Source organism: Gymnoscopelus microlampas (genome assembly GCF_963454915.1).
Source record: "Gymnoscopelus microlampas genome assembly, chromosome: 19".
In the NCBI taxonomy this organism is placed as follows: domain Eukaryota; kingdom Metazoa; phylum Chordata; class Actinopteri; order Myctophiformes; family Myctophidae; genus Gymnoscopelus; species Gymnoscopelus microlampas.
This window is the reverse complement of record NC_139956.1, coordinates 12,957,196-12,965,693: the sequence shown is the minus strand read 5'-3', so window position 1 is coordinate 12,965,693 and position 8,498 is coordinate 12,957,196. Positions and strand designations below refer to the sequence as shown.

The window sequence follows — 8,498 nt, the reverse complement described above, 5'->3', positions numbered from 1 at the left end:
GGTGTCGGAGCCAAATAGCAATTCGGACGGACCAACCGGTTTGCGAGAACCAAAAATATCTGTATCTGTCGGCGTCAGTGTGTTTGGGAGATTGTATGCATTGGGTTCCCTGATTGGCCAACCCAAACCGTCAACCTCACGGTTGGGCAGAGCGTCACGTCACGTTTGTGCCGCTAAGCCAGTAAAAATGTCACGACTTGCATTGTTTGTAAATCTTGCAAGAAGACAATGTTGGCTAAGGAAATACACAAGAAAAGGTCAAGCATGTCTATGGGACATACTGTAGTAATGTTTGCAAAAAAAAAAAAAAAACACTCCCTGTGCTCCACAGGGTCAGAGGTGGAGATGTCAACTGCAGGAATATTATTCCTGAGGAAATATGTAGTGGCTTTGACAAAGGAACATTTCCCTTTCAATTACATTGTGTGGAACCAAACTGACCCGATGCCAACTCAGATTAGGCTTGTTTATTTTCATATAATCAGGATACACTCGGGTGTTGAAAACAAAGTTTCAGTTTTCAGTGAGTGGAAACAGATTAATGTTTACTTTGACAAAGTATGCCTTTGCTAACCTGAAAGCATCTCAGGTCTAAATCCCAACGAGGAGAAAGTCTAATAGCCGATAGCTTTTGCGAAAATGATCTACAATAGCAGGTTTGTTAGATCCGTACAGTACAGTGATGGAGAGATCAATACCATACTGTGTGGATTATTAATTTGAAGAGCATGCTGTGGCAGCCACCTACGTAGGGTGGATTTGAGGACTATCTTTGGATGCCACCCTGGAGATTATATTGTTCCTGCTTCCCTGAGTGTTAATGATATGCCTATGCCATGCACATTTTGCTCAGTTTTTAATTGTAGTATTTGCGGCAACCCACCTGATGTTCTTCCTCGGCTTTAAAGTATCAAAATTCATCACGATAAACTAAGAAAACATTAGTTTTACAGTAAGTAGCCCGTAACTTGACAACATTTGAGGAGGAGTATCTTCAAAGCTTCTCTGTGACTGTGTATGTTGGTTTCCTTTGTTCCAAGTAAGCAACATATCGTCACCTTGCTAAACTAATGGCCTAAGTAATTTTTTGAGGAAAATGATATTTTTGCCAAAGTCAGCTCTTCATGACACTGGCCACCTCTGGTAAAATCGCCCATCTCCTAAATGAAAAGGATCATGCTGTTCACTCCCCTTTTAGTATAATGGTCTAACTCCCTAGTGTGACTTAGGCCAAAATAGGCTTTTTTTTTGGCCTAAGTCACATGGTTTTGTGACTTAAGCCAAATAATTTACTGATTTAGGCCATTTTGTAATTTCTTTGCTTTTTTTGGGGGGCCTACTGTAAATCAGATTTAATCCTATTTAAACCTATTTAAATCTCTTATGTTACATAACTGACAGACAGTGTTATTTCTATTTAAATAGTCATAATTTGTTATAAACATTTTGGGTGAAATTATTAAGAAATATCATATAGTTTTGTTTTGGATCAGTTTTTTATTATTCCTGAAAAACAAAAAAATGACTTAGGCCATTAGTTTAGCAAGGCGACGATATTTGTATATTCTTTTAGTTTGTGAGTTTTAGATGTAGAAATAGTACAAATAAAAGTTTGGTATTCAAAATGTACATTAAGTAAAAGTACAAAAGTATTCACATTAAAATATACTTACTGAAGTACTGAAAGTAAAAGTAAAAAGTACCCATTTTGCAGAACATCCCATTTCACAAGTTTCCAAATGTATAAAAATGCTTTGAAAATATCAGATCGGCTATTTTTTCAAATAGCATAAGTATGCATAGGGCTGAAGTGGTTAATGCATGTTTTGTAATAATAATCCAAATCTAATCATAACTAAAGTTGTCAAATAAATGTAGTGGAGTAAAACGTACAATATTTGCCTCTGAGATGTAGTGGAGTAGAAGTAAAAAGTATTGAAAATTAGAAACACTCCAGTAAAGTAAAAAGTCCTCAAAAGTACAGTACTTGAGTAGATGTACTTACTTTTCGCCACTGCAGTATATTATTGTGTGTATTTGAACTACCTGATTAACACACCAAACATGGTAGACATCACTTCTATTGTACTTTGAAGCATTTGTTGCTCTTATAAGCGCACGACAAAACTCTGTGTGAATGCATAATGGAACCTAAAGAGTTCATTACAGAATGTTTTCACCTGACACTAATCCATGGTCATTGCCTTTCCACCCGTCCACTAAACCGGGTTTACTTGCCGGCTTGAACGACAGGCTGCTTTTAGTCACAGCTGCCATGAATGCACCGATTTTGAGCCATAACCCATAATTACAGTTTCTATGGAGAAAATGTTTAGAGTTCTGTTTACATATGCCATTTCAGTGGCCGTCATGCATGGTCTCCAACATGCTATTGTGGTGAGGCGTTGTTACCACACCAGTCTAACCACTGATCCATGGTCAGTTTTTATGACGATCATAACAATTCTTTAACCGAATGGGAGAATGAATCATGAATGGCATACTGCAGCAGCAAGATTCCCAAAGACTTGCAGTATAACACCAGAGATGTACCGTATGTACGGTAAATTGTATGCACACACACACACACACACACACACACACACACACACACACACACACACACACACACACACACACACACACACACACACACACACACACACACACACACACACACACACACGGTACACATGCACTGGTCCTCTAAATTGAAATGCTGACACTTTAAGGCTTAGCTCAGAACATCCTCATTTTCTCGACTCCAAACAAATCAATGATTGCTTGATTCCACTCCATTTGTAACAGCATGGTAGTTTGAAATGACCTTCTCCTCACTCCTCTGAACTGATGTTTTAATGATGCATGAAATGTGCAAATTAGCAGTGTTAGATATATGTCAGTGTGCTGTGCCAGACTGAGAATTGGCCATAGGTGCTTCAATGTCATATTTATGAGACTCGAGCTGTCTGTTCAAAGAAGACCTTTCATACTCTTCACATGGGAACAGGTCAGCAAATGTCAAAGTTAATAATACACCGCTGCATGTTCATTTTGAAAATGTCTCACCCCATCTATGGCGTCATGCGTAATAATAATTTAACCCATTAAGACCTGAAGCCGACTCTACAAATGTCGTCTAAATCCCAACAGTATTCTGAAAAACGTATGTTTCTATATCAGTGGTGCTCAAACTTTTTCATGTCAAGGACCCCCAAAATGATATGCTTTTGGCCGCCGACCCCCATCTCAAAATATGTTGTTCCAGGGACCCCCCAGAAGCAAAGATTTCAGTTAAAAGTGTTTGCTTTAAAATAATATATATTCAAAGATTTGCACACATTTTCTTGATTTTTCAAAAATAGCAGACATACAAGCTCATAGTGCGGCACTCGGTGCCGTGCTATGAGCTTGTAGACCTGCTATTTTTGAATAGCCCAAAGAAACCTAAAAAACGACACAGATGCGTTCTCGGTCTTACAGGGTTAAAAAAGGAAGCAACCCGGTGAAAAATGGATTTCAGATATCCTTTTGTGACAGCCAACTATGGAAATCCAAGATATCAAACAGTTAATGGTGTGTCGCACACGTCGTGGGACGTCAATTGTCTGAGGAAATAAACGTGTCTCCACACCTGACTTCCTGGGGGTAAAAAAGGGGGGAATAATTTTCACTCATTTACCTAATTATAAATCCAACAAAGGGAAGTGCCCTCAGGCAATATCAACAATTAGAATGGAAAAATTGGTTCTGAGTAAAGTCATAAATTACATTTTCCTCCGAATTCAAATGAAGTGAGCCGTTATTTGGAAGTCGCCAGCGATCATATCTTTAATATTTCATGCGGGCCAGGAGGGTGTATTGTTATGGTCTCTTGGTCATGAATAAAAAAAAAAAGAAGAAAGAATTAGCAAATTAGCATTACTTGTTATTATATTATTGCTGTGTTTTGATTAGGCTTTTTAATGAACTTGAACTAGAGCCCTAGGCAGGAGCCAGAGTTTTGGAGTCTGTGCGTTTCCTTGCAGTCCAGAACGGAAAACAATATGAAACCACACTGAAAGCATTCCCTGGGCATTCCACAAAAGCCAAGAACTGGTGGCCTGCGCTGTGGATCCCTGTGACTGATGTGGGTGGGAGAGACCACAAGGACAATGGGTCACCATGGGATCAATCATCTGTCATTTCAACTCACCACCCTTTGACAGAGAAATAAATAAAGGCACAGATGCGTGGACAGACAGACAGATAGACAGACACATTGAAGAATCTGAGCAAAACGTCTGAGTAACAGAGTTTGCTGGCTTCTTTTTTCCAACCACAATCAACAAATGACCACTTCCCCATAATAAACCTCCCTTTCCTCTTAGGGACGAGAGACTTCATGTGGGGTCGTTGAATGCAAACACATGGCCCTGTGAGAGTGCGAGAAAGAGTGCTCTGCCACTGGCGGCGTATTGGCACATGCTTAATGGATGTTTAGTAAATGGCCCTGGTTCTCCCGTGTTTGTCAGCATTAACAGCGTTCCCCTCCACCGAGAGTAATGCTGCAAACTGCCTGGGCGACAGCCCGAGGTGATTTGTCGCCTTCCAAACACACAGCGTCATGACACCCCAATAATGGACCCGTGTGTTTTACTCAAACAAATGGCGCTATGAGTGGCATGATGGAAGCTGCTCGCTTCATTTTTATTCAGGCAGGGCCGTCCGCGGCAACGAGACGGGGCCAAGAGGGTGCGAGTGAGCCAGCATCAGCAAAAGACAGATCCATACTGATGACGAATTAATGGAGAGGAATGGAGCGCTATTGGAGTGTATGCACCTGGAGGCCTGGCTTTTCTGAAGAGCTGCCAATACCTGCTCAATAAGACGTAGAGAGGACACAGGCCGGGAAGTTGAGTTATATCGGACAGAGTTTCAGAAGTTCTGTCGGGGCCCTGGGGCTCCTTGGCTTGTCACATCAAAGGGCCTCTTTGAAAGATAGAATACAAGTTAGTTCAATAAAGGCTTTTATCTATAAGTTGACAAAGACGGTGACAGCATTCAACAGCTATAATAGAGTATATCGTCGCAGTCGGATGGAAACCTTGTATGTCCAAAACGGTTACTTTTCAGGAAATGTACTGTAAGAAACAACCTGTACTCCAATAGATCCACAGTAGTTATTCACAAGCTGCTCACTCTTTCTCTCTCTCCCATATATATATATGATTATTCTATAATCATATATTATATCATCTATCATTAATTATTTGATTATTCTATTAAATGCTCTTAAAGGTTCTATGACATTCATTTTCACTTTTTTAATTTTTTATGTTTTTTTGGGGGGTTTTATGACCTCAATTAGACCCCAAAAAACTGAACTTTGAACATTCAGTGGATTTTCTGTGGTCTGGGGTTTTCTGAATAATTAGGCTGAAAAGAAATCCGTGATTGGCCCCTGGACTTTGATGTCACAGTCCATTAATCCCGCCCCCTCTCCTCTCCGCACCTCCCCCCCGCCCCCCCCCCCCCCCCCATCCATTGCTTTGTGGGGGGGTGGGGGGGGTGGAGCAGAGGCGATGATTGACAGTCAAAATCCCTCAACAGCGACACCCGCAGGCAAAGATTTATTTTTTCATTGCAGTTGAAAAAATCCTGCCATGGATCACTGGAGTGGATTTTTCAGTTAAAACTTTTAACACACCTTTGAAGGACCATGATAAATACTTTTAAATGTGTTGTAAAACTGAATGTCATGAAACCTTTAACATCTCCATGAACAATGCTTTGTGAGAATGTGGTAGTAGGCTATTTTTCAGTTAAAATGATCACTAGCACTGTAGCAGAGCTGATACATGGCTGGCTGTCCGTGATTTACAGAGAACACCTGCATGGTGACACAACCGTTACAGTCATGCAAAAGACTGTAAGGCCCCCCCCATCCCCAATCTCAGATCACACAGCCATTAACTAGCTCCTCCCATGGCTATTAATCTTGATGAGTGTTGCCCGGCCTAACCAGCAGCGAGCTCTGGAGAGTAAGAGAAAAAAAAAGAAGATGTCTGGCCATACATCGATAACCCTGCTAATCGTCTTGCAGATGGACTCTCGTAATGTGCGGCGGGGCATCTTGTTGTCCTCGAGGTGAGCTTCATCAATGAAGCCGAGTGGAAACTTCGCCTGCATCAGCAGCTTTCTCTGGCGCGCAAACCCCATTGTGGTCCCGTCGGAAACACGACACGTGAGCCAGCCGCAACGCCTCGCTCCCACAGATGTTTCCTCTGGTCAGTGGCGGAAGAAGCACTCTGATTATTACTTAAGCAAAAGTAGCAATACCGCAATGTATAAATACTCTGCAACAAGTCCTGTCTTTATCATTTTTACTTGAGAAAAAGTACTTCAAAAGTCAAACTTTTTTGAAAATGTCAGATCTACAAGCTCACAATGCATGGAATGGACACACATTGTAAGCTTGTAGATCTAACTAACTAAAGTTTTCAAATAATTGTAGTGGAGTAAAAAGCCCAATATTTGCCTCAGATGTAATGAGGCAAATATTGCAAAAATATACACACTCAAGGAAAGTAAAAGTACCTCAGAATTGTACTTAAGTGAAGAACTTGAGTAAGAGTACTTAACAGTAGTTACTTTCCACCACTGCTTCTGGTGATGTGTCGCCAACCCTGCCTTGCCCACGCGCATTTGTTGCCACGGGCAACCATACAGTCTTTGTTGGCAAATGGGGGATGGGGGAAAAGTAGGAAAAAGTAAGCTATTTAATTAAATAATCACAGTAATGATTAACGGGCTGTGAAATGAACAAGTGGGAGGGCGTATGGCGCACAGCAAAGGTGCCTTTCACGTGTGTGTCTGCTCTGTGACCACGGTGATGTCTGCATGAGGAGAGACCACAACACAGAGGCACTGGTGTGCTCGTCTTGTATGCATAATATGCAAAAGTATTGGCATCAAAATATACTCTGTCTCAAAGTAAAAGTACTCAAATTTGTCAAAAATATTTACACTTATCTTTTTCTTTATAGCAGATCTACAAGCTTACAACGCCTAAGTATAAAATAGGGCATAACTGTTCATATACTGTATGCTTTGTAATAATAATCAAAATTGAGTCAAAAAATGGAAATACTAAAGCACAGTAAAAGTACCTAAACATTTTACTTGAGTCTAGTATTGAGTAAATGTAGGCTACTTAGTTATTTTCCATCACTGCACAAGCAACTCATTATCCACAACCAGTCACATTGTCTCGAGTGAATGCACCTCCAATTTCTGTGTAGAAATGAATATGAAACAATATTAACTGCTATAATTGTAAGGTAAAGTAAAGTTTTATTATCGCGGGTGGTGGCACCATGTCACATCTATGTAAACAGTGCCATTTTGTAAAATAAATGGGATTGTAACCATGAGACCTCATGGTGACACCAACCAAGCACATCCCCATGCAATATGAGATGCAGCTCTGGATCACATGGGTAGCACTTAATTCTAATAACGGTAAATGACCCCAGCGTATTTAAAAGCTCTGCTCCCTGAAGGGCAGTTGACCATCAGTAAACCCATCTCTATCTCTCAAAGGCACACTTTGCTCTGGCAAGAACCTGACATGAAAGCAAATACTGGTTTTATTTGCTCAGAAATCTGTGCCAGTTAAGTGTGGTTGCTAGTGTGTATCAACTAGAAATTCGTTTTTATATTTTTCTTTCGTACTAGAGAAAGTCGATGGACAGTATCTGTCCAACTGGCTGGGTCTCATTTTTGACATACTGTAATCAGTTAACATTAGCCAAGTCTCTCAGTCATGGGTGTGTAAACATACTCGCTAAGCCTAATAACCCGACAAATGGTGCAGCCACAGCATTCCTGTGGCGAGGCATAATGTTTTCAACCAGGTTTAGCCTCACTGTTTAAAAATGCTTATGAGCAGTCTTGCATGCACAGTTATTCAAAATATGGCCCCATGCATCTCCCCAAGGTGCCCAGAGGCACACCGTTTCCCCCCTTTGTGTTTCATTGGATGTTCGCTCAGATGTGCAAGGCCTTGAGTTCACTTAACGTTCATTTTCTCCCTTCGGTCAGAGAAGGTTTTACTGTACACCAGACCACCAAGGGACTTGCTGAAATTGTATAAAAGAATGCACTGCTTTCATTAGCTCATATATCTTTGTAGGATTAAATGCAAAGACCACCCAAACATGCATTAGAGCCTATATGTGGTATGCGCCTGGACCGCTAGGCCAGCGGGCGTCCCAACTTTTAGACTTTATTTGTCCCATGTCTTGCCTATTTTATAGGGAGGCCATGTATCTGCACTTCTTTGATAACAGTAATATTATGTATGTACCATATATGTATACTATAATAATATTACACAGATCGATACATAAGTCATGTCCATTACTTTGGCAGGGGAAGAAGACAATAATGGTCCATTAGCAAATGAGGGGGGGGGGGTGGGCAAAGTCAACATTATGGGACTCCACCAAAACAAC

The 8,498-nt window shown here is 40.9% G+C and overlaps 1 long non-coding RNA gene across 1 annotated transcript; it reads right to left on the bottom strand.

Annotated features, from left to right (window-relative positions):
• Positions 1-1,047: 1,047 nt before the first annotated feature.
• On the bottom strand, positions 1,048-1,491 carry LOC311035005. The gene is made up of 2 exons (XR_014599667.1): positions 1,341-1,491; positions 1,048-1,274 (listed from the first exon to the last, which is right to left on the bottom strand). It is a non-coding gene; the product is annotated as an uncharacterized lncRNA (long non-coding RNA).
• Between the last annotated feature and the right edge of the window lie 7,007 nt (positions 1,492-8,498).